General features: G+C 40.6%; 1 long non-coding RNA gene across 3 annotated transcripts; it reads right to left on the bottom strand.

Moving 5' to 3' along the window:
• Positions 1-26790, bottom strand: LOC120584772 (uncharacterized). 3 transcript variants are annotated; one of them, XR_005648140.1, is made up of 5 exons: positions 26433-26790; positions 20056-20182; positions 7196-7318; positions 6113-6277; positions 1-1253 (listed from the first exon to the last, which is right to left on the bottom strand). It is a non-coding gene; the product is annotated as an uncharacterized LOC120584772 (long non-coding RNA). The 3 variants fall into 3 exon arrangements; XR_005648139.1 differs by lacking the exon at positions 20056-20182 and having other exon boundaries at positions 6-1253; XR_005648138.1 differs by lacking the exons at positions 7196-7318; positions 20056-20182 and having other exon boundaries at positions 8-1253.
• Between the last annotated feature and the right edge of the window lie 249 nt (positions 26791-27039).

The following is a 27039-nucleotide window of genomic DNA, read 5'->3' as shown; positions in this document are numbered from 1 at the left end:
TCGGAGCCCTGGCCTGTGTTCCCATGTCCATAAACTTAGTTATGGACATGGATGGCAGACTCTGACCATAGACCTCTTGTTTTTTTCTAACCATTGACGATTTTTTTTAAATCTCAAACTCATTTTTCATTTTTTATTCAATGAAACTTCACATACATGATTCCATTAAAATTTTGGGCAAAAGTAACCTTTAGGGAGCAAAACAATTTCTTATTGAACATTATTCAGGAAATAAAGACTAAGGCTAGATTTAAAAAGGAATTAGAGAAATACACAAGACAACGATGACAGAAAGTTGTCATCTTATTACGAGTGGAGGTATAATGTAGTTATGCATTCATTAATGTTTATTCAATAAGCATTTGTTGATCTCCTACAACATGCCATGCATTATTACAGAAAATGTTTGATTTCTCTGACTTTGATCTCCTTCTACTAAGTGTCCACCACGTCCAAGCCAGATCCCAGACCTGACCCACCTGATAGCCCTGAGCTGCTTTTGCCCATGCCAGGCACAGCAGCATTGACCAAAGAGCCCTCTGTGGCCAAGTGCTTATGAGTTTATTACCGACCACACATAGGTGATTTACGAGTGCTCTATCAGAAAAGGTTCTCCGAGACTGGGTTCTACGGTGGGGTGTATCTGCAAGAACAAACGTGCAAGATGAGGATGGTCAGGAATTTTCTGAGAGAAGGGTAATAGAAGGGACTTGCTCTACCAACAATTACAATATATGAGAAAGCAAACTAATGCATAAATAGGAGTATTGCAGTAAAAAACAAGGCAATGAAATAGAGTTCACGAAATGAGAATTTGAATCAGGAGAGAAGATAGATTATTCAGTAGATGGTGTACGTGGACAATTGGCTAGCCATTTGGGGCGAGCAGCCTCCAACATGGGAGACTGCTATGCTTGGTGGAAAGATACCAATAAATATCACCAATGGTATAAAGTTTCTTTAATGGCACGAGATACTGGAATGTGTCTGAAAACAACAGGGCCAAACCATGCAGAGTTCAGAGGAGCATGGTCCCAGGGGAGGCCTTCCAAGTCCCACAGGCTCCCCATGAAAGCACACATACCTAGACTACCATTCTTCTGGAGGGAGAAGCACACACCCTCCTGTTCTTAAGGAGTCTCTGTGTCCCCTTGGTCCCTCTTGACTGTTCTGGAAATTCTGGCTCAGTGCTTGGTATTCGCCAAGTCTAAGTAATTCGTTTAAAATGGCTCCTGGACTTTCCTGAATGTTCACTGCAAGACAAGGAACATTAAAGTTCAATTTAGTGTGACTATCCTTTGGCAGGACCAGGCCTCAGGCCTGTCTAAGGACTCTTTCTTTGGGTTCTTACCCCCTCCTTATTTCAGAATATCTCCCAGTCAGCCCAAAGATCAAAATATAAATATTAGTAATAGTAGTCTTAATGTTAAAAAAAAAAAAGCTCTAAGAAAAGCAGGAATGAGACATTTTAAAAATGAGAAAAAGATATGAAAATAATTCTAAGAGGGAAACATACAATGGCAAATACATATATGAATAGATGCTGTGATTCTCATATAATTGAATGCAGTTCCCAACATTGTCCTGTTTTAATGATCAGATTGACAAAGATTAAAAAGATTGATAATCAGCATTGGTGAGAGTGTGGGAAATAGACATTTTTATTCACTTTTGGAGAGTGTTAGTAAAGTTATCTTGGAGAGGAATTTGGTAATAATTATCCGAAGTTCAAGAGTACGTTGCTGATAGGAATGAAAAAATGGTAAACTACTTTGAAAACTAGATACTTCTCTCTTTTCTTTTTTTTTTTAAGATACTTCCTTATAAAGTTAAACATACCTTTACTATATGACCCACTCATTACTCTCCTAGATACCCAAGAGATATGAAAACATATGTCTACACAATGTCATATACAGAAATATTCATAGCAGCTTTATCATTACAGCTCAAAACTAGAAACAACCCAAAGGTCTGTCAATCGATAAATACATAAATAGATTGTGCCACGCCCATGCCATCCTGTCCATACACTGGAATGCTACTCATCAAGAAAAAGGAAGGGCTAATGATATGTGCAGCAACATGGATGAATCTCAGAGAAATTCTGTTTGTTCAGACACCAGAGTATGTACTGTATAATTCCATTTCTAAAAAATCTAGAAAGTGTAGGCCAATCTCTGGCAAAGAAAGCAAATCATGCTGCCTGGAGCAGAGAGTGGATGGAGGGACAGGCTGCAAATAGGAAAGGGAAATTTCTGGGTGACAGAAATATACTGTATGTTAATTACGCTAGTGGTTTCACAGATAGAGTGTCATAGGCGGGTGTACATATACATGTTTGTATATCTATAAAATCTGTTAAAACTCATTAAATTGTACATTTTAAATAGATGAGTTTCTTGTATGTAAATTACACTTCAACAAAACTGATTTTAAACATTTAAGAATCCATTCCCTTTGATCCAGCAATTCTGCTTCAGGAATTCAGTGGGCAGAAACTGTCGCACAACTGTGCAAGGAAATGAAGAAGGCAGGAAAAATCACTGAGTCTTTTTTAAATAGCCTCTTCTTTTGCATTAAATGTATGTAAGATCATTGCCTGACAACTTCAAGTTCTTTATTTTAATCTTTATACCTGGGCCCCAGAGAACTGATTATGTTGGTGTTTTCAGAATTAATTTCTGGGCCCTGAGGGCATTTGACACGGTTTCCTTTGCCCAGGTAACCCAGGAACTGGCTGAGATTTTGTACCAGACAGATGTTGTCTGGAACACAGAACAAAATGCCTCTGCCACCAAACAAACACGAGGTCTGAACGAACAGAACAAACCCAGCATTTCACCGTATAAACAGCACATGGAGGAGGGTCGGGGGAGCAGAATTAATCTAGTTTCTGGACCATAAGCATTTTTATTCCTGCTTGAAATGATTATATTAGCTCAGAAGTATTTAATTTTTTAAAAAACAGTATGTATAAATCATCTTAGAGCTCGGTTTGGGGGCCTATTGAACATTCTGAATAAACGTATACCCCACGGAGATAGATGGCTGTAGGTAAAAATTCGACACCCTTTTCCCCTCGATCTAAAATTTAAAAGAGAATTTGAAAGACTGGAAGAATAAAGTGTTACTGATTTTATCTGGTCTTAGTAATGGAATTAGGGTGAACAAAACTTCAAAATGTGTGACAAACTCTATAAAAATTTATTTAGTTGGGAGAATAGTTTCAAAAAGGGGATGCCTGCAGCAGTTTCACTAGGAAAATTATTCCGGTTATATTACCTATTGACTCCTTCCTTATGTAACACTTGTTGTTCACACAAAGAGCACATTCATATTCAGAAGGGAAAACTGGGAAAATGAGATGTAGTTGACAAAAGGCACAGGCCCAGATTTTTCAGAGAGCATCTTCCCAGCAAACGTGATATCCTGATAGCACCTGCCGAAAACCTTGAAATGCAGGTCGTTATCCGAGCCAGGGCCTGCGAGGAAGCTGGGCAGGTTCTGCAGGGTAGGGGGCCATGGCCTTCTCTCCCGCTTGCTCTGAAGTCTTCCCTTTCCCCTCAGGCTCAGCTCCTCACAGGCCCTACTGACACTTTTCAAATAAGTCATTGTGTAGTCATCAATGCTCATGAGGGAGAAACTTCCAGCACTTATTGTCGGTGGGGCAAGTTAATGAATCAACAGGTGAATGCACCTGCTGATCACATGCTAAAAATCGAGATTTTTCTGTCTGCCTCTCCCATTTCCATACACGGGTATGTGAAGGCATGCATGTAAACATACACATAGGTGCACGTGCACGCACACACACACACACACACACACACACATACAAAGGTGGGCTCAGAGCCAGGAGAATGGGCTTTTTGCTACTTCTCTGCCACAAACTGTATGACTTAGAACACTCTCACACATTTGAGACCTCCGTTTCCTTTTTTATAAAATGAGGAGGTGGGATTAGATGCTCAGTGGGGACCAGCCCAGCTCTAACAGCTCAGTGGCCAGGACTGTACCTCACACAGTTCAGAGGAGAGTTCCTCTAGAGGGGTTAAAAACGGCCCAAATATACAGAGAGTCTCTACAGCAGATACAAGGAAAGTGCTTGTTCTGAATCCTAACCACCCCACTGATAAATCTTCACCCTCCTGACGGGAGCCTGCAGCCATGGGAAGCCTCTCTTGCATTTTCGTCCGGCCCTTTCCTCTTCAGAGCGCCCTCCCTCCTCGTTCAAATGTCTGTGGTTGATAATCTAAGACCAATCACAGTTGTGAAAGTGGTCAGTAGATCATTGCTGCAGAAGGAAGGCACAGACGTTTTGCTGGGAGAATTGTTAAGGGGTGATTTAAGAGGCTGAGGCCTGTGAAAATTAGTTGTTCTTACTGGAATTTTCTCGTCAGGCAGCCCATGTATCCCCCCACCCCGAGTGCTCCAGTGAATTTTATAGATGCTGAAAGGGAGCTTATCAAAAAAGGAAGCCCAGCTAGTTTTCTACCCCAGTAAAGAGCAGCTCACACCTTACTGTTCCAGTTACCCATTGCTGCATAATAAGCTAACCCAAAATGTACTGGCTTAAAATAGTTCCCATTTTATTATATTTCCCAATTCTATGGTTGGGGAACTCGGGCAAGGCATGTATGGTGGGGTGGTTCTCCCATAGAGGTCATTTAGTAACTGCTAAATGGTGTGTGTGTGTGTGTGTGTGGATCCAAGATGGCTTCTCTGGCATGTCTGTTGCTTTGGCAGTGGTGGTTGGAAGGCTGGGCCCAGCTGGGACTGGTGACTGGAGCAGCTACGCTGGACTTCTCAGGCACAGGAGTCTCCAGGGAGCTGAACTTCTTACTCAGCCGCTTAGGGCTCCTGCAGAGCATTCCAAGAGGCCTTGTAGAAAGTGAGGCATCTCATGATGTAGCCTTGGAGGTTCCAGAACACCACTTCCATAGCATTCTATTGATGAAGGAAGTCAGTCACTAAGGCCCACCCAGATGCAAGGGGCGATGAATTAAATTCTACCTCTCAGTAGGAAGCATAGCAAAACATTTGCAGCCATCTCTATTCCATCAACACTCGCCCCACCCCCAAAAAAGAAAACAACCCAGAGCGGGTCCAGTGGTTTTCCAACGACCCTATAGGTTTGACGACCTCAGAGTTCGCGCACCTAATCAAGGACAAAGGGCTTTTACCTCCATAACGCTTAACCCGAATGCTGGTGGCTTAACTCTAATGGCCAGATCCTGTGGTCTATTTTCTCTCGATCCAGTCTCTTCCTCCGTCTCATTCTTCTCCTTCTACTTTTTGTATTAATAATAAATAATATGGTGTTTGTCTTAAGCCATTCAGGCTGCTATAAAAATACACAATAGAGCGGGTAGCTCAAGCAACAAATATTTATTTCTCAAGGTTCTAGAGGCTGCGAAGATCTAAGATCGAGGCCCTGGCAGATTCTGTTTCCAGTGAGGGTCTGTTCCCTACTGTAGACAGCTGCCTTCCTGCTTAGAGAAAGACATCATCTCTCTGTGTCTCTTCTTAGAAGGGCACTCATCTTAGTCATGAGATCTCCACCCTCGTGACCTAATCACCTGCCAAAGTCCACCTCCAGATATCATCACAATTGGGGTTCGGCTTCGACATGTGAATTTTGAGAGGACAAAGCATTCAGTGCACAGCAGCATTCTTTGTCATCACAGAGTAACACATGCTCATTGTAAGAAAATATCATAATGCCACAATGTGATCTGGGGACAATCATAAATAACAGATTTTTCTATTCTTTCTACTATGCATACATATTTACATTTGTAGTTTACATTATTGAGATGACATTATACATAGTTCAAATCTTGTTTTTTAAATGAACAACTCATGGCCATTTTCTTAAGTGATCGAATACTCCTCACATTACTTTTTATGCTCATAGACAATTCCCTTACATGGGGTGCCGTAATTTATTTAAACTTTTCCTAACTGTAGTTCATTTAGATTGTTTTCAAATTTTGACTTGGGCAAGTAATACTCTGAACATTCTCACATCTCAAACTTTGTCCACATTTTTAATTTTTTCTTTAAGGGAGATTGTGAGAAACAGAATCTGTGGGATGAATCCCCTCACCTTGAAATTCTTTCTTCCTTCCACTTCTGGGTCACTTTTCCCTTCAGGATAGATTATCTCTTAGATAATTGGTCCTCAACATGAGCCTTTTTCTTTTCCTCTGCATATGGCTGGTTGTTAAAATCCATAGGGCCTGATAAGAAGGGCCTAGGAAAGTTAAAAATCCTAGAAAAGAAATAAGATTATTTTCAACTGGAAAAATGCATATTTCTAATAAACCCGAAGAAGTAAGCACAAACATTAGTAAAGCCTGTTTAAAAGTTTAACAAAATGTCTGGCTATGAGAACTGTCTCCAAATTTCAGTACTAGTATAAAAAGAAAATATAATTAACCAAATATAATGTTCATAAAAGCAGACAAAAATATAACATGATTGAAAATTATCTAAAGCAATTGGAGCAAAACATCATGTTCCTTAAAGGAAAGGAGAAATATGGTAAAGACAATAATTCTCTCCAATAGTAAATCACAGTTTTAACATGAGTCCAATTAAAATTCTAATTATATGCTTTACAGAACTTAATATAATAAATCCAAAGTTTGTTGGGAAAATAAAAAGAATATTGATAAAAAAGAATAGTGAGAGACAATTAGCTTCACTTGAAAATTGATTTTATTAAAATATGTAAATAATTAAAATGTTATTTCAGGGATTTGCTCTAAAACATAAGCATAGACCAAAAGAACAAAATAGAATAGAGTAGATTCTAATGTATATATAAAATTTAATATATGAGAAATCAAACAAAAGAACAGACAATAGATTTATTATTCTTAAAATAGTATCTCTGTAGCTAGATATCAATAAGCAGAAAAATTAATTTAAACCCACACTTCTCATCAGAAATATTAAAGAATCAAAAATATTTTTCATTGTGAAGACTAACAAAAATAGAATACAAAAAGAGATTATGAAAGAAAGGGATTAATAAAATATTTTTCAAGCAATGAAATACTTGCCACCCAAACAGGACATTTTAAACAATTCTTAGAAGATCAGGGAAGAAGTCTATGCTATATGTCACTTTTGAATGAGACAATTTCTTATTTCATGATCTGAAAAGTTCTAGAAATTATCCTACCTCTGGGTCCTGGGGAGCCATAGCTGCTTACTTTTAGAGGAGTAGGGTATCTCCAGAAGGGGTGAAACCTGCCTGTGGACCTTCTCACCAGTGACAGGGAATCTCAACTTCAGGTACCAGCATCTGAAAGAGTCTTGGTGACCAGCTTAGTGTGCAAGGTTTTCAAGTCCAAAATAAAGTTACTATTATCCCAAGAAAGGGTAGACGCCAGCAAAGAGGTCTGTGGGGCAGCATTTCTGCAGAGGTCGGGGAGGTAGAAAAGAACTGAGGACTTTGTGGATAAGAGCGGGGCTCTGGAGGGAAATTATACAGCTGGAATTCAAGTTCGGAATGTTTCTATGTCATGCTTCTTAGGAGATTCCGAGGGTGACCCTAAACCTCTGGAGCAGCTGGGATAGAAGAACTGTGATGGGAAGAGGAGCAAGTTGTCATAAACCAGGACTGTCAAGGAAGCCACATGTAATGTACTGGTTGTCATCTTAGAGAATTTGAGGGCAGGGGTGGCAGCTGTGCTGAGAATCGGGCTATATCATATCCAAGTTGATTCCAGCAATAATTCTGTGCCTACCAGAAGACAGAACATGTATCTATTTCCTTTATTATCTGAAAAGGGAGAGAAAAGTGGAGAAAATATACCCTGTACAATTTCCCATCTCAACAGACAGCTTTTAAAAATGCAACAGCTTCACCTGTAAGAACAGCACTCATTTCAGGAAACCTACCTTTCTTTACAGGTTAGACATATCAGCTACATTCTTAACACTGTGTGTTATAAGTGAGGATTCTATTTTAAACATACACAGGGGAGCTGACTATATAAGGGAACCCTATGGTGAGACCATTTGTAAAGCGAATAATCACTCCCTGAATAAATCTGTCTCTAAATCTGGATTTTCATATTTTATATCAGATTTGCCTGAACGAAGTTCTCTCCACAAATTTATCTCCTGTTCAAATTAGGATTCGTCTGTATCCATGTAACCTTTAGAATCTCACTTCTATAACAAGTCACCAAATGCATATGTTATAACAATCCAACTCCATCCACAGCTTTAGCTCATTTTCTTGCCATTTATCCATACTTCAGAAAATGTAGAACTCTTTTTGGACAGAGGTATGTTCTGTTTTTTGTTTATTTATTTGTTTATTTGTTTTTGTTTTTGTAAACCTTAAGATTTAATCGTCAGAAAAAAGAAACAAATGGCAAGGATACAGGTGGCTGACAAGTTTGAGATGAGAGACTGCAGGGCCCCTCATGCCCGATCTTTAAAGCGGAGTCATGCTTATGTACCTCAGCAGCAGACTGGACAAAGGCTGTGTTGAAACAAATGCTTTAGTTTTAATTTGTGGAAAGGAAACGCTCTTTGGAAAGGTAAAGTTCTTAGTGCTCTGCAATATTTTTACCCTGTGGTTTAGGCTCAAAGTGCTGGAGAAAGTGCTTTGAGATCAGAAATCTAGTCACGTTATTAGTAATTCATTTGCTTTAGCACATCGGGGAGATAATGCATTCTCTGGCCCTGTGGTCTGGGTAGTCAGCTCTGCCAGCAATGATTTGGAAGTGCTCCTGAATCGAGAGCCACATGGACTGCTGCTGGGTGGCGAGGAGGCCACCCTTCTGCTACAGCTGCTGGAGGAGCTGGAATGGAGGCTTCTCCCTCTGTCTGGTCAAAGCCAGCTTCCAGGTTTAGCTGACAAAAGTGTATGGTGCAGCCTAGACCCGCCAAATGCATGTGGGAAAGCCCTCAGGTGCACAGGGAGCCCTTCTTAGTGCAAAATACATTTTCATTTTCAACATAAGACCTGATTGAGTTCGATCTTTACTCTATCTAAGGTGATATTCATGATGTCACCTGGTTCCCCAGGCACACGGTATCAAGGCCATTGGGTTGGGTGGGGTACAAGAGTCATATTTTGAAATCAAAAGTGGATTCTTCTGCATTTTCAGCATATTCTGTGCCAAGTTATGAAAATGAACTTTCTAATATGGGAGGCAATTATGCCAAGTAAACTTACATGGAGCTTACTTATTAGTCTAAGTCAGATTAATTGGGTAATCTATTGGTCATCAACATTTACTCAATGTCCCTTCAAATGTCAGTGGTCATGGAGGAGAGCAATACTACAATGTCCCTATTTTGTATACACAGCAATCCAACAAATACTTTTAATTGATTTATCATTACTCAAATCAGTGGTTGAAAAAAAAAATCACCTATTAGTTCATCTGCAGAGTGGGATTCCATGAAACGATGTTCTCTCACAGTTGCTGTGCCTTTCTTTTAATTGGTTTGCTCCAGGTGGTGCTGAAATGAGCTTGCATTTTCCAGTATGCAGCAATTAATGCTATAGAGAAGTAGCCAGAAAGTGTGCTTGTGAGAGGAGAAACTGAATTTGGGATTAGCATTTGTACAGCATTTGCTAGGGGATGGCAAAGGCAGCTGGTTTTTTGTCCCATGGAGAAATCTGCTTTGCTCACATGATTCCAACATGCCAAAAAAAAATGCCTTTCATACATTCCTTTTTATCAGTTCCCCTAACAAGCAAGTGAAAGCTGTGATGTCACCATCAAGATACTCTTTACACGGTTACTGATGAATGGATCAGTCAGGGACCAATGCTGTCACCCCTACTGAGGGGGCAGGATTGAAATCACTCGTAGCAGGATTGAAATCACTTGCATTTTCCAGTATGCAGCAATTAATGCTATAGAGAAGTAGCCAGAAAGTGTGCTTGTGAGAGGAGAAACTGAATTTGGGATTAGCATTTGTACAGCATTTGCTAGGGGATGGCAAAGGCAGCTGGTTTTTTGTCCCATGGAGAAATCTGCTTTGCTCACATGATTCCAACATGCCAAAAAAAAATGCCTTTCATACATTCCTTTTTATCAGTTCCCCTAACAAGCAAGTGAAAGCTGTGATGTCACCATCAAGATACTCTTTACACGGTTACTGATGAATGGATCAGTCAGGGACCAATGCTGTCACCCCTACTGAGGGGGCAGGATTGAAATCACTCGTAGTCCAATTTATAGTCAGAAGAGAGGAGGAAAGAGTCCAGAATCTTGATATGTCAACTCAGGATTCACTAGGAATGTGAATATAAGTCCAAGCCGTTCCCTAAGCCATCCCTCCTCCCTGATGTCCCCATTCTGTGATATCTTACCTCACTAGTTGCTCTGGCCCCCTCTCAATGTTTACTTTACTGGCATATTATCTGTAATGTTTTCATGAGCTTTTGTCTTGACTCATTCATTCAGTAGCGGGATACAACCTTAGACAGGAGGAGCAGGTTTGTTAAGAGGTGACGCTAGGCTGACAGCCAGTGATGAATGTTGCCAGTTGGGTTCCTTGAGAAACAGACTCCGAGATGGAGATTAGCATGCACAGTGTTGATTAGGGAGTGCACGTGGGGTCTACACCCATTGAATGCAGAGGAAGGAAGTAGCATTGGGCAGAGGGAGAAGCAGAGACAGATGCAGTACCAATGACAGCCTCCATGAGCCAGAGTCAGCCCGGCAGGGAACTCTGTTGCTGAGATGTCCTTTCAGAGTTGGGGGAAGTGGAGCAGGCATTGATGCCTCTGCAATAATCAGTCATTGAGTGTGGGCTGCTCCAATAAGGAAACATGACACAACTCTCAAAGGGGACTGACAGGTGAGGGCTGTCTGCTGATAAACTGTCAGCACTAGGGGAGAAAGTCCTTCATTGCTGAAGAGGGATCTCAGTAGTGTGATGCAGCATCCACAACAATGGACACAAATATATGGAGGAAGAGCATTTCAGGTAGAGAAAACAGCAAATACAAAAGCCTTAAGATAAGAGTTTGTCTGTCGTATGCAAGTAATGGGAAGAAGGAATATAAATACATGAAAGAGAATGAGATAGAAGACAGAAAGTAGGGAGCTGGACAGGAGCTTCTGGGCCATGAGTTTTGTATTTATCTGATCTGAGAACCATTTGAGGGTTTTAAGCAGGAGAGTAACAGAATTGCTTTATACTTTTAAAAGTCACTCTGGCTGTCAGATATAAGTGGGCTGTAGGACTAAGAGTGGAAGCAGGAAAAAGTAAAGAGTGGTTGTAGCAGGTAGGGTGAGATAATAGTGACTTGGATTAGGGTTAGGACAATGAAACCGATGAGAAACGGCCAAATGGGGGCTTTACCTTGTGGATAGAGTTCATGGGTCTTGCTGATCGGTTGGACACAGGATGTCAGATGACGCCTAGTTTTGTAGCCTACCCAACTGGGGAGATGTTTGGGGCATTGGATAGTGGAAGAACAATGTGCGTATGTGTGCGTGGAAAACAGAGAGGCAAAGGAGAGTTAAGAATTGTCCTGGATATGGTAAGTTTGAGATTCTTGTCTTAGTCTTGGTTCCCTAGAAACAAATTCTGAGACAAGAGTTTGAGTGCAATAATTTATTTGGTAGATGAGCCAAGGAAACACAAGGAGGGAGGCGAGGGTGTGGGAGAGAGAGGAGAAGGCAGCCCATAGGGTTTATTTTACTAAGCAAGTTACCAATGGATGCACAACGGGAGCTTAATATCACTAGAGAATTCTGGAAAAGAGTGCAGAGCATGCATTGCAGAGTGGTCCTACCTAGAAGGTAAGGGAGCTGGAAGACTTATCAACCACTCCTACTAGTGCTTCTGGGGTTATTAACTCCTTGGTACTTCTGGCCTGTGGTAAGCTTGAGCAAAGGAGGCTCTGACAGCTAGAGAAAGTCCTCAGGCAAAAAGAGGCAGCTGTTGGCAATCGCAAGTCAGGCTGGTGGGCACTGAAATAGTAAGGCTGAAGGGCTACTGGTGGGAAAAAAGAGAGTCAAAGTCAAGGCCTAGTTAAACCGTCAGATAACACAAGGAGAGGTGCTCATATCCAAGGGATTCAAGTACAAGGGCCAGCGTCATAATTCAGTCTAGAGTCACAAAGAAAAGACAAGCAGCCAATGAGGCATTGGTCAGATCAGAGCAACACCCACTGATAGAGCTCACTGGCCCTGGCACATATTTCGAATGCCCCAAGCTCATATTAATAGTGGATATCTCCAGTTCCAGAATCTCAGTGGATCCATTAGGATTAAGGCGATCATCGAAGGATGTCAGAGTTGCTTCTCTGGGAAACTTGCCTAAAGACTGACTTGGTACTTTTTCAAGGTTGTCTGTAGACCTGAGAGTCTATAAGAGTCCCTCTTTTACAAATGCAAACATTGAGGTCCAAGAAAGATGAGAGTTTTTCTTAGGTTCTAAAAGTTTGCTGGCTTCCCCAGTTAGAGAACATTGCATATGTAGAAGCTCGTCTCAGTAATTTTTTTCATGAAGGGGACGCAAATGTTTTATCAGTATTCATGAAAAATGATTTTTCAAGATAATAAGCACATCAAAACATCTGAAACTTGAAGGTTACATTATTCAGAATTCTTCTTATATTATGCTTTAATTCTGTGTCATCTTTCTCTGACAGTCCAGCACAAGTTCCCCAGGCAACACTAATTACTCCATTACTCAAATGAAATCCTAATCAATTAGGACCTATTGTCACATGTAATCATCTATTTATTATAAATGGACTTTCTTTTCTTCACTAAAACCACAGTAAATGCAAGTGTTGGGTTTTTCCTATAAGAATAATTGAAGAATTTAACCTCTCATTGTTTCCTTTCCCAGCCCCGAGTCATCCTGTGTTCTGGAATCGGTAATTATTTTCAAGGCACAGTGTCTTTCTTAACCAAAAGGGAGCAAAACGCTGTCCAATTTAAATGTAAAAAGCCTCCAATTTGAGATACAGTCCTCTAGTGACTCCACGACCCCTGGGTTAGCTGCTAGTTTCTTCTCAGTTCTTAGCAATCTCTACTTGTATCCTTTGTTTTTGCTTGATTTAACTTTACTCTTGAAAAGTGTTTATGGCCCTGTCCAAATAGTCTCCATTTTGGTTCTCATTAACTCCCAGTCAGAGGTTTCAAACCTGAAGCTCATGGGGCCCTAAGAATTCACAGGGCTAAGAGTTTATAGATTGGTTTCAAGAATTCCATGGACCGTTTGAAACTATACAAAAAGTGATATGGCTCTGCATTTAAGCTTTTCCAGGGTAAAGATCTTTCTACAGCTTCTCAAAGTGATGCATGACAGGGAAAATTCCCCCGAGTTGCAGGGAGCTAGAACCCTGCACCGAAAGAGAAGGTTCTTGACTGAGCCCAAGAAAGAATTTAAATGCACGCCAGCGTCAGACAAAAGGCAAGTTTATTAGAGAAGGGGTAACACTCTGCAGGCAGAGTGTGGTCTCCTCTCAGAGGCAGAGAGCGAGAGAGCCTGAGAGAGACTCAGAGGGACATAGAAAGAGAGACAATGAGAGGAACATTGAAAAGACACTGAGAAGGACCCCGAGTGTTTGGGGAATTCAGTTTTATGTCATTTTCAGTTTCTATGAATTACAGTTTAAAGACTTCTTTACCCATTCTCCTTTGGTGGTATGGGCAGACAGTGTGAAAGATAAGAATATGTAGTGTAAAAGACCTGCTGGCAATTCCCAGCCTTTGATCCATAGGTTCCTCGTGGCTTTAGCTGTAGGGAATGAATGGTAGAGTTTATTTAGTGCAGGGCTGACTTAGACACTCTGTTTTCCTGTTTTCCCTTCACAGTGTGGGGAAATGGTTTGATAGCAAGCCCAGCAGAAATCTTCCTTTGTTCTGTAGCTTTCCTTGTGGTCCGGCCACAGGGCTGATCTGCAGTCTTGGAATATAGCTTGATGTAACTTTTAGTTTCCTTGCCTCCTCTCTATGTTAAAGGGAATAGGTGACCTAAAACAAGGCTGAAAATCACTGTTTTTCCTATTGATATTTTTGAAAAGGTTTCATACAAATAATTTTCCTTTGTTCAGGTTTTTTTCTCTTAAAACTAGCTCTTCAGGGAATCAGCCAAGCTACTCCCTTTCATGAAATTATCCCCAAATCTTCCTTTTGCATTCATTCCTGATAACTTCCATTTATACTCCAAATGCATACAGGGAGGTAGAAAATTATTCCCCATCATCTGATTCTTAAAATGGTTAATTTTTTTTTCTCCCTGGAATTGACATGATTAAGATTTTGACTTTGACTTCATTTCCGCGTGTGACATTTCCTTCCGTTATTAATGTCAGCCGCAAACCACAGTAGTCGCACAACTGTGTCACCAACAGAAATCATAGGTATTTTCAAATCGTATAACAGTAGTTACAGATATTTTGAAATTAGTTCGTACTCATTATTACTTTAAAAAGTCATGATAGTTGTTAAACTTGCTGCTACTTCTTGTTATTTAAGCTCACATATGACAAATTTGCTTCTTCATGTTTCGTTCGTTGTATTTCAGTGTGTTTTTCTGTATAATCCTATGCATTTTACTTTGTGCACTTAATGTTATCGTGAGAAAGGATTCATGATAAAAGAAAAAAAGAGATAAGAATATTTAATATGAAACGTAGGCATTCCACAGAGAATGTTATTAAAGAAAATTGTCGACATAGAAACGTCCAAACCAGTAGAGAATTTTTATGAGTTTATTTGAGCCAAACTGATGACAATTTCCGGGAAGCAAAATCTCAATAGATTAAAAAAAATGCTCTGGAGAATGGCAGTTTTGCAGCTTTTTTTTAATACATTAGAATCAAAGTAAGAGATATAAGGAGAGTTACATGAAATCCGTTGGTAGTAGGCTAAGGGGGTGGGAGAAAGCAAAGCAGGAAAATCTCTGGGACTGGATAAAAGACAAAATGGAGAAGCATACACTTCTTTCACATTGGTGGGTACTGGAGCATTAATGATTAACACAGCACTGAGGCATGGTCTGCAGGGGACCAGATAACCATGAGGGATTCTGTGGTCTGTGCTTTAGTGGTCTTGTGCTCTGATGCCAGTGGTTGAGCCTTATAAGGGTAGGAAAAGAAAATGAGTCTGATATTTCAAAGGTATGTTATCCTAGATGCATGAGAACAATGGACAGGCTCCCTCAATGTAAAGAGCGACTTTGGCTAAGGAAGCTGTAGGCCTGGGACCTGACTGCCCGCCATGGCCTGGCCCAGTTAGGGATTTGTGATCAGACCACTGAGTGGTTCCTTTTGGGCACTGGTTTTGTCAGGCCTGCCATATGGTCCCCCTGAGCTTGTCAGGTTTATTATATAGCCCCCCTTTCATTCACAAAATTAAAGAAATGAAAGAAGAAAAATTTTCCGGAAGGAAAGATTGAATTTCTAGAAGTATTTTCTCTCCACTGTAGCCTGAGTTTCTAATACCTCATGCTCATTTAATCCACGTAACACCCCTATAGGGCAAGTCAATGCTGTTTGCCCATTTTTGATATAATGAGACCAAACTCTGAGAACATACGTGTAATGTGTGGGATTATAAAGTGCCTTTCCTCCTGGGAGGTTCTTTTGATTGTTAAAATAAAAATGTTCCTTCTGCCTCTCTTCTGAGGACAGAACAGGAAGATCTGAGCGAAGCACAGGACGATATGGTGAACACATGAAAGAAATCTGACAGTTGGGATGGATAAACGTTGAAATAGGTTGTTTTAGGGACCTTATTTTATGGGAAACTGTATTGGGATAGTTTGAGATTTTCATATTTAGGGCAAGAGAATTGACTAAATAATCTCCCATAGACTTTTCTAAATCTTTGACTCTAAGTAAATATTGTTTCTGTTGCTCCATCTATGATATACCGAATATGTGGAAGTCTATACACGTGTTTGTATGTGTGTGCATCTGGATGTGCTTGAAAGCTCTTTTAAACTAGCATTTACAGCCACCTGATATACATTCTCAACGTATTTCCCCAGGAATATGTCTCTACGTCACTCAGCGTCAAACCTTTTATGTTTTAAAGTGGATTAACAAAATCTTGTACAAACTCTATAAGACATCAATTTAAATATGAGTTAGTAATTTTTACTTACAACAAAGGTAATCAATGAGAAGATGAAGCATGGTATGATAAACACCAAACATTTAAGCTTTTTATATGGAAATAATGTTGCACATAAAGTTGCAAAAATAAAAATATCACAGCGAATACTGGTATGTCGTTCACTGTGATTCACCTATTGTAAACCTTTTGCCTTATTTAGTTTATCATTTGCTCTCTCCTTCTTTCTACACACCCTGTCCTCCACCTCCCCACTTTTATTCTGAAGGATTCGAGGACAAGTTACACATGTCATGGCTCTTTATCCACAAATACTTCAGCATGTATGCCTAAGGATAGGGGTTTTCTGTTAAGTAATCACAGTACAGTTATCAGCTTAATGAATTTGCATTGATTCAATACTCTACCATCCTTGCTCCAGTTTTGTCAGATAACCTATTAATGTCCTTTATGACATTTCCTTCCTCTACTGTGGGGTCCAGTCTAGGGGCAGTTACTCCATTTAGTTTTTATGCCTCCTCAGCTTCCTTTAGTTTAGAGCATTTTCATTTCTCTGTCTTTTATGCCATTAGCATTTAAAAATATATTGTTCCGCCCTCTGCCTTTTTTTTTTTTTTAATAAGACTTTCCTCATTGTGAATTTGTTGGATATTTCTTTGGAACTGGATTGAGGTCAGGTACACTTCCTTGGCTAGAACACTGCTCAGGTGATGTTGGATCCTTCTCCGAGCATCGTATCTGGACATACTGGATGCCCATCTGTTTTTCCTTAGTGATGTTAATTCTGATCACTGAGTCTAGGTGTTGCCTGATGTTTCCACTGTGTAATAACTTCTTACTTCCTCCCTTGTTACTAAGACACCTTCTCTGGGGAGACACTTTAAGACTATACAAGTACTCTGCTCCTCATCAAAATGTCCCCCTAGATTTAGCTTAGCATTCATTTGTAATTCTTGCCTGTTTCAGTCTTCACTCAGATGTTTGCAAAATGATGAATTTTGGAAGCATGGGGGAGAAGTAAACTTTCCTCTCCCCTCCAGGTTCTTCTGGCTGGTCTAATAATCAAATAGACACGAGGCAGATTAGCAAGAGAAAATAACTAAATTTAATACATACATATGTATGGGAACCTCACATACATGAGAGAGTCAGAGACCCCACATTCACAAGAGGTTCACAGATAGAAAGGGAACATGGGTATATAAGACATCTTGAGCTGAGGATAAGGTAAGGTGCCTTGTGGGCTTCAAAGTGTCATTTCAGGATGATGAGATGAGCAGATGCTTAATAAATAGAAGTCTGTCCTGCCCTATTGATAGGTCAAAAGAAGTTATCTCTGCCCCTAATTCAAATTCTTCTAGATAGTTAAAGAGATGGGCAGAAGTTTCTCTTGAGCCTGAAATTAAAATTGCCTTAGCTCAAAATAATCCACATACGACAGAGGCACATTTGGGGTGGCTGGTTCTGAATCGCCACAAAAGCCATGTTCAACACTAGCACTCTCTCCACATTTATCAGTTATCCTTAGTCTGTCTGTCCGTCCATCCATCTGTCTATCCGTTCATCCGTCCATCTGTCCACCTGTCTGTCCATTCGTCCATCCCTCCATCCATCCATCCATCCATCCATCCATCCATCCATCCATCCATCCATCCATATCATCTATCATTAGCTGTATGGATTCATGAACTCCTATTTTTTCAATGGTTTATAAATTGTTATTGTGCTTAATCATTTTGGGGCTCAGATTGTGCCAGATTTGGCTCGTGGGAGCCTCATTAAGCTGGTCCCAGTGTCCCTATGATATGCCCATCACTGTTTGGAGCACTTCCTTAGTTTCTGGCATAAAAAAAAATGTTACAGGCAGAACCATCCTTAGACCCCTGGCAAGCTCAGGGCCAGTGCCTTAGGAGGCCGTGTGCTTTAAGACCACCTTCCTTGAACTAAGTCCTCTTGTGGCTCCTGGGACCTGCCAGAGCCAGCAGTGTCACTCGGGTGGGGCACCCTGTCTTATTTCTTCCCTTTGATGTACTTTCCTGACCTCAGTCTGCCCTCTTCTTATTTCTTTCATGGGAACACTCAAGATTGGGCCACCAGCATGGTGCTGACATGCTGATTTGGGATATCTCTCACTCATTTGGACACAGGATGAGTTCAGTAGTGTGGGCTGCCTACTGTCCACTACAGGCCCTTGGACTTAAGCCCCCTGTGTGGGCCTGGGTGTCAGCTCCCATCCACCTATGGTCTGATCTACAGCACATTGTTCTTGCCTCTCCCTGCTGAGGGTTGTTGAGACCTTGCTCTGCATTCAGTGTTAGGCGAAGTGCAAGGTCTAAGGGAACAGTCCTTATAAGACTGCTCTCACTTGTGACACAAATTGCAAGTTTGAAGAGCTTCTCTCAGGTTTGATCATTCAATGGGACTCACAGAATTCACTGAAAACTATTATATTCATGGTAACAGTTTACTACAGGGGAAGGATCCAAATTAAAGTAGTAAAGGGAAGAGGCAGGGGTCCAAATGCAGAGCTCTGGTTCTCTCCGTGTGCAGTTGTGGACAGCAGACTCTCTTATCCATGAGATGCGATAACATATATATGGAGATTGCCGACCAGGGAAGCACACCTGGGTCTTTGGTGTCCAGAATTTTTATTGGGGCACAATCATCTACTGCCCACATGAGTGACCTTTCATCTCCAGTCCTTCCCAGAGGTTGGGCTAATACCTTTACTCTTTCGTTCCTCTAAAGATCAGAACTGATATGGTGCGGCCCAAAGCCTCCATCATAAATCACATTGTTAGACTGTCTGGTGGCCAAGGCTCCCAGGCAAACAAAGACACTCCCATCAAGCAGGACATTCTAGAGGCCAGAAGGTCACTTCCCAGTAGACTAGGATAAAGGCTAGATCTCTCTTTGGGTAAGTTAATTCTTCACTACACACTCTGCAATGCCAATGAGCCTTTTTATTCTATGTTACTTCTTGCCTTCCAGGTGAGTCTGAAGTTGTGCTGAGGTGGGCTAGACATTTCTTGCATAAATGGTACAGTTCTTTTCACTCCACCCATGAGCCCCTCATGTATCCTCCCTTCTGTTGGTGGTGTGTGCAAAGCAAGGGTGTAGTCAACATTGGCAGAGAGTGAATTCCAGGAATGCTGTAATGAAGGATTTAAAGAGTTCAAGACAAAACAGTTGGAAGACATGCTATTCTACATTTAGGCAATAAAAATCAGAATAAGAAATTTAACATGGTCCAGAAAACAAATAATAGTTTATATTTTCCTGCACACTTTCCTGCATTGTAAATATCAATGACAAAGCACAGTAACAACCTTTGATTGAGTCATTGGAAGTCAGCAATCATGGGCTGCTCCATGGATGATGCAGCATCATGAGTAAATTGTATGAGAGAACTATAGAGGCAAGAAACTCTATATCGTTTCAGGAAGAACAGGTCCTGAAAAGCCATGGCATTATGAGTAATAAGAGTTAACTACCTTTTATCTCATGGTGAGAGGTATGGATTTAGCCAAGGACAGTGCTTATGACAATAAAGAACAGGAGGGGATGATGCCTGGACACTCAGAAAGACCTTCGTGTGTATTATTTGGATAATCGACACATCTGTAATAAACTCTCTTCTATCAGTTAGTCTGAATGTTTATTGATAATTCCTATACCTTACACATCTCATGAATTTTGTAATAGATTTTCTAATAAAAATTTGTATAAAGACAGAGAGCGCATAGAAGTGATTTGCCTGGTGTCTCACATACTTAGGGAAAATCTTGTTCCTGGCCCATCTTGTACCTACCCTGCTCCAGCCCTGGAATCATTTTTCCCTCCATGGAGCCTGCTTCATGGTATCAGAGACCAAGATCTGGGTACTAGTTAGGTGAGCTCAACAAACAACCAACTTTGAACTTGGGAGTCATGATTAGTAGTTTCAGTCTTTTATCAGACTTACCATCTGTAGTGGACAATCGTCATTTTGGGCAGTGCAGCGTTCAACCCTCTCGTCCTTCTATTAGTAACTCATCTTTCCGTGGGGTGTCTCTGTTGTGTATTCTTAGTAGGAGATGGTTACTTTAATACTATGGAAACAAAAGGAGCAATATGCTCTTCCTTGCCCCAACAGAGAGACCTGACTTGGTCTCAGCCAGTTGGATGCTTTCCCCTGGGGATTTAAATCTTGACAAGTATCACAGGAATATAGATAACTGGAGGGGATCCCAGTGGCAATGGTGTGCAATGGAACTCCGGCATGAGTTCCTATTGTCTCACCCTCCCCAATCCCTTTGGCTTCTGATCATTTCCCAAGATAAGTTTCATCAGATACCTGTTGACTTTTCGAGCCCCCAGAATTCTTGCAATAAATAGCTCTTTTTTTCTTTTTTGCATAAGATAGCCAGCATTGATTTTGTTTTTTAAAACAACGAATACTGACTGAATCAGTATACTATTTATTTATGGTTTTTTGTTGTTGTTGTTGTTTGGTAACAATAATAAGTTTTTGAAAACGGTAGTAATTTAACAGCTTGTTTTGCAATCTCAGGATACACTTAAGTAACATCCTCCAGAACCTTGAGAGTAAAGTTACAGGAAATTTCCATTTCAAAGTCAAAGCATGTAGACTACCTAAGAACAGCTTATAATTAACTTGGTGATTGTTTAATTTAGAAGGTTTTGAGAAACAGCTTTCTCAACCACTTACAATTTTTGCTGTTCACTGAAAATATTTTCCAAATATATTTTACAACATTATGAAATGTTCAGTGATATAAATCAAAAGAAACTAAAAAACTTCTAGGTTTATTCCTGATACTTACATACTCAAAGTTTCAAAACAACCAAATCTTTTTTTGTTTTACATATTAGGGATAAACTTTGTTTCATTTTTATCCTTGATGCATTATGTACATACATGAGCATATTAATACAGTGATTGAGGTCAGCACAAACAGCCTTTCGGCACAGTTCATACATTGGCAGTCTCCATTACGTTTAAGCTTGTATCTGTCTCGTCGGAGTGTATATGGCGTGCGCTTTTACAGTTCTAAAACATAGTTTTAAAAAACTCCATCGTGAAAAATAAATTTTTTTTTTCTATATGAAATCCTAAAAAGTCTGCTGGAAACCTCAGCTTTGCTGGCAATACACTTTCTTGTTTAATTTTAAAAATGGTACTTCCCTAGGTTTGCCTAAAGCCCTACCTTCCTCCTGGTATTTCCCCATGCCCAGCCCTAAGGGTGTCTCTTTTTCCATGTGCTTAAAGCAACAATTTCCTTTCCATGGCAGAAAATGAAGCAAGACATGGCCTTCCCTGACCGATTACCATTTGCACTTGGGATGTATTTTTTATTTTATTTTATTTTCATTTGTACATGCCTTGTTTTCTCAAATATATTTTAAGGTTCTTAAAGGCAGGAGTGAGTTCTTGCACAGGTATTTGTCACTCGATCATTATTAAATTCCACTTTTGAACATCAGACCCATTTTTATCTACTTAGTGCAGTGTTTCCAATCATGTCACCTGCCATCTCCAATTTTGCCTCATCTTCAAGGCACGTATTCTATTTTTACTAGACATTTTTCTGCAAATAAACTCAATTCTTTATCTAAATTAATTTATTTTTAAAGGGAAGTTTTCCATAAATAGAAAACCAGTAGTTTGCCACAAAGTGAAGGAAGCATAAAAATAAGTACTTAAGAAAAACAATGCTGTTATTTATTAAACTCAAGCCAGCTAGCGTTGCCTTTGGGCTTTAAGCTTAAGGGGAAAAGGGTGATCAGCAAGTGTTAGAGAAAATTCTCCTTAACTAATCAGAGAGATTTGGAAAAAGCATTGGAAAGAGAGCACCTTCCTTTCCCCCCACGGGATTCAATGTTATTTCAGTTACCTGCATGGCCTAAGACCAGCCGGTATTATGGGAGGCTGACACCTCTAAATTGAGAAGCACTAAGCTAAGGTGAGCACTTGGAACCTAAGAAACATGTCTCTTACTCCGAGTTCTTGCTCTGCGTGTCCCTACTATTCACTCTGCAAGCTCTTCACTCTTCATAGCATTATAGGACAACACGATGCTTTTCTCAACGCCATCTGGGCCTTACTTTTCTTATCTATAAAATAAGTGAAATCTTCCAGATGCTCTTTCTGCTTGCTTCCAGTGCTGACTTTACCAGAGACTACGATCACAAGATCATAAAGTAAAGTGTTGGTAGAACCCCAGACACACACTCCTCATTACAATGACCATCCAGTGATTAACCACTATTTATCGAATGCTCAGCACCAGCTCACTAGTCTTCACTGGGAAGGCGGCTAATGGCTGTTATTCTCCCCCTGGACAAGGGACTGGAATGAGAGGGGATAATCCACCTTTTTCCTTTTAAAGAACGAAGTGCTCTGAGAACACAGAGAGGTTTGAGCTTGGCTCTACCCCCCAGAGTTTTCATTGTTCCAAATATTTCTGACACTCTCACGTTTTATTTCCATAAAGGGAAGAGAATCAAAGAAAAGCTAAATATATTTTAGTGTGTAATCCCAGTTTAAGTCAGCTAAAGGGCAACTAAGCTATATCATGCTGAAATCATTCAAATCGTTTTTTTAACAACAGAATGTTGGGCCCAGTAGAGTGGATGGTAGTTATGATGTGAGATTGTAAACCTGACCTTCCCCTCTCCTGGCAGTAGGAGCTTCTAGAAGCCCCTGTCTCCTTAGATGACAGATTTGAAATTCACTGGACTGTCTCATTTTCTCTCCAAGAAATCACCATAACTAGCAATCACCTTAAATATTTGCGAAATCTCCTAGTTCTGAAAAAAATTTGGGAATCAAATTTATAGTTGGTCCTAAAACCACTAAATAATACAAAATGTAAATAGAAGTTAAAGTTTGGAAATTGGCCTTTATGTAATAGTTAAAAAAAAAAAACTTAGGTGAAAAAATAAATGTTTTTTTTTAATAAAATGAGAGGAAAATGTACTTCTCCAGCATGATTCACATTAATATATAAAATCACCATTCCATATGATGCTTTTTCTGAATGAACACCTCACATTTCATTCCAAACAATATTAGCAATAAAAATATTTGCTTGCAAATACATATCAGAAAAATATTGACTATGCCAAAATATTGGTAACACAATACTTATATCTAGACTATTTGGAAATATATCAGATTTTGACAGTAAACACTTAAGCCAGCTCACCTGCCTAGCCATTTGCTGACAGCAAAATACAGGGACAGCTTGCTAATGTACCAGCAAGTGTTACCTATAAAAATTAGAGACAAACCACCGTAAGGGAGGGAAAAAAATCTTTTCCTGCTACCCATTCTCAGATGGGACTCTGTAACAAAAGAGATTAACAACAACAACAAAAAACATACAAATTTATTTAATATAAGTTTTACATGGCACTGGAGCCTTCATAAAGAAATGAAGACACAAAGAAATAGGCTCATCATCCTAGGAACATTGGAGTGTTTCAGCAAAAAAACAAGCCTCTGGAGTTCCCATGCTAAATGAACTTCTGAGTAAAGGGAAAGCATTAGCCACATTATGGGAAATGAGAGTCCAGGCTTTTATTACTGACGCTCATGTTACAACCTCTATTGGAGAAGCCATTTAGAAAGAGAAAAGAGTATCATTTTATCTCAGTAAAATTCGTTCCTGTGCAGGAGCAAGTTCAAGTCCATCTGTGAAATGAGACCGTCATTCTCCTATCTATCTATCTATCTATCTATCTATCTATCTATCTATCTATCTATGTATGTATGTATGTATGTATGTATGTATGTATTTATTTATTTATTTATTTATTTGCAGTCCCAGTCTTCTCAATAACCTAGAGGTAAAAGACTTGTTCGAGTTATATGTACTTTCTCTCTATTTTCAAAAAAACCTTACCGAAAAAATATATAATATCATTCACAAAGACCAGAGCTGGGTAGAAATTTCTTCGACTTATCTATACAGACAGGTTTTGCTAAGCAAGCTATTTAGGTAAACAACACAGGGAAAATAAGGAGGAAGAAGAGGACAGAAATTTTAACTTTTAAAAAGGAAACTTTAACCACCTTAAAGGGCTTTAGAAGCATCTAGTTATTTTCAAGTCATTGGTGTATGATTTTTTGTGTGTTTGTTAAAGCAGATAAATTATGGGATTACTATTCTAATTACTAACATTTATGCAGAATTCCTAGGCAGATGTGGCATGTGAGTGGAGTTAGTTACTAAGTCTGAGCTACATACAATGGGTCATGAATATAGTCTAGGTATTGAGTGAGAGGCTCGTGCATTTTAGGTGAGATGATAAGTTGCCATAGGGAATATTTAAAAGCTTCCAAAAAATTATATGATGTCTGGGATTTCCTTTGACATTTCCTGGGGGTGGGGAGGGGAGGTAGGAAGACGGGGATATGGATGAAGCAAATTGGCCAAGAGTTGAAGCTAGTGATAAGCACAATGGGTGTTCATCATATTATACTCAATATTTGTTTGAAATGTTTAAAAGTCTTAAAAAAAAAAAAAGTTCGCAGAGGGCAAGTGGTCGGGAAACTGAAGCGGGGTAGCAGATACCGACACCAATGCGGCTGAGGGGAAAGCTGAGGTTCGATGGGGTCGGCAGGCCAGCTGGACGCGTGTGGGCTGGCGTCGAACTTGCCCTTTTACCCCTCCATAGGTGCCAGGAGAGTGCCTGCCCTTGGTCAAACTGGGATGAAAGCTACAGGTGCCTGCGGTGCTCCCTCGTCTTTGATTCTCCCTCCTTCCGCCAAAGTTGATTCTCCCCCGGCGCGCACTCCGAGTGCTCTTCCTCACCAAACCCCATCTTGGAGAAGGTTCCGAGCTCAGAGTATTAATGTTTTTAAGAAGCACGATGGTGCTTTCCTCCTTCGTATGTTTGTGTTCATGACCTTCTCCCTACTGGCCTGTCTATACATGTGCGGGGAGAAGGAGGTAAGATTCTAGCCAGGGAAGGGGGTGTTAGGAGTGCTAGGAGAGAGTAGGCAGCCTCTGGCATCTCAAATAAGATTTTTGCCCGAGGTACAGTGTTAAAAGCCACACTTTGTTGAGAAATATGATTTGCATTTTCTTTTATCTCCTCCGAGAGAATATCAAGAGCCTGGTCCTTGGCACCGTAGAATTGTAGATTAGAGAGGTCCCATTTCTATCTAGGGGGAAGAGGAGAAAGCCTGCCCCTTTGACCCTAGGAAAATGTGGGGAGAAGAAAAGAGACAGGCAAAGGTAGAGGGGGTGGCAGGTGTAAAGATCCTCATTGTCTCTCCCTGCCCTCTCAATGAATAGGATGGAAGTAGCTTCTGAAGTGTCTAGAAATGTGTTCAAAAGCTGGAAGGCGGTGGGGCATCTGTCCTGCTTCCTGCTAATGGCTCTAGTCTGCCTGCGTGCACCAATTTGGGGGTGGCCCCATCCGAGTGAATACAGCAACATAATATGGTTAAGTAGAGGAGGGAGGAAGTAGCTCTATGTGGCACTAATGGAACTTAGAAGGTTCTGCCTCTGCGTGAGCTGGAAGGGGGCTCAGCAGAGAGCTGGGTGAAGGTGCACAAGCCTGCCACAGACCTTGGCATCAACCCACTCCACCCCACACCCGCCAGCTGAGGCCAGATAGAGAAGATCAGAGCGGAAATGCAGCCAGATCCGCGGTGAAAGTAACAGCGGAAGTTAGGCAGGGCTAGGGTGTAAGGGTCAAGCAACCCACCTGGACCAAGATGGTCCGTTGCTGGTGCCATTATGGCTGACAGAGGAAATAGCAACCAGGTGGACAAAGAACATTGCTGCAGGTCTACACTCCTTTCCCCAGGGCCTCAAGGGTTTATAATCCAAACCCAGAGGTGCCGTCTCAGAAGAGAGGAGAGGGAGGGGGGCAGAGGAGTATTTCTCAGATGCTCGCCATTTTTTATGGAAAGAAGTTGGTAACGTTATTGTGTCATGTATAGATTACTAGATAAGACTGAAAGTTTACTAATATTTTGTTACCCAATGAGCAGGATTCTTGAGGAAAACCTTGCATTTTATCTGAATATCTGAGCGCAGCATCAGTGACCTTGTGATCTTACATACACTGTGGTTCCCCCCTTATCCATGCGGGGTGTTTTCCAAGACCCCCAGTGGTTGCCTGAAACCACAGACAGTACCATGTTTTTTTCCTATACATGCACACCTATGATAAAGTTTAATTTATAAATTAGGCACAGTAGAGATTAACAAGAATAACTAATAATAAAATAGAACAATTATAATAATGTACCGTAATAAAATTTATGTGAATGTAGTCTCTCTCGCTCTCTCTCAAAATATCTTATTGCACTGTAGTCACCCTTCTTGTGGTGACACGAGATGATGCAATATGCCCACGTGGAGAGACAAAGCGAGGCGAGTCATGTAGGCATTGTGTGTCACGTCGGGTTACTATTGTCCTTCTGACATATGTAACAAGCACTTTATAGCATCTCTGTGGCATATCCGAATTGCCAGCATCACCGCTCTTGCATTTTGGGGCCATTCTGAAGTAAAATCAGGGTGACTAGACCCAAGCACTGCGGTACCACTGCAATCAGTCTGATAACCCAGATGGCTACAACATGACTAACTGGCACAAGAGTCCACAGTGTGGAGGCGCCGGACAAAGGGATGAGTCACGTCTGGGGCCTCGTGAGATTTTATCACCTTACTCAGAATGATGTGTAATTTAAAACTTATAGATCGTTTACTTCTGGAATTTTCCATTTAATATTTTCGAACCATGGTTGACTGCAGGTGGCTGAAACTCTGGAAAGGGAATCTGTGGATACGTGTGGGGGGGACTACTGTACATTTTCTGTGAACTTTGTTTCAATTGTTTTTGCAGAAGTACCAGCTTTCTCTCTATAACTTTCCTAAGGAAGGAAAAGCTGTGAGCACTGGGTCCTAGATACCCTGCTCCT

The sequence above is a fragment of the Pteropus medius genome, unplaced genomic scaffold (genome assembly GCF_902729225.1).
Source record: "Pteropus medius unplaced genomic scaffold, Ma_sr-lr_union100, whole genome shotgun sequence".
Taxonomy (NCBI): Eukaryota; Metazoa; Chordata; class Mammalia; order Chiroptera; family Pteropodidae; genus Pteropus; species Pteropus medius.
The sequence above is the reverse complement of the archived record's forward strand: the minus strand, read 5'-3'. Positions and strand labels throughout refer to the sequence as shown.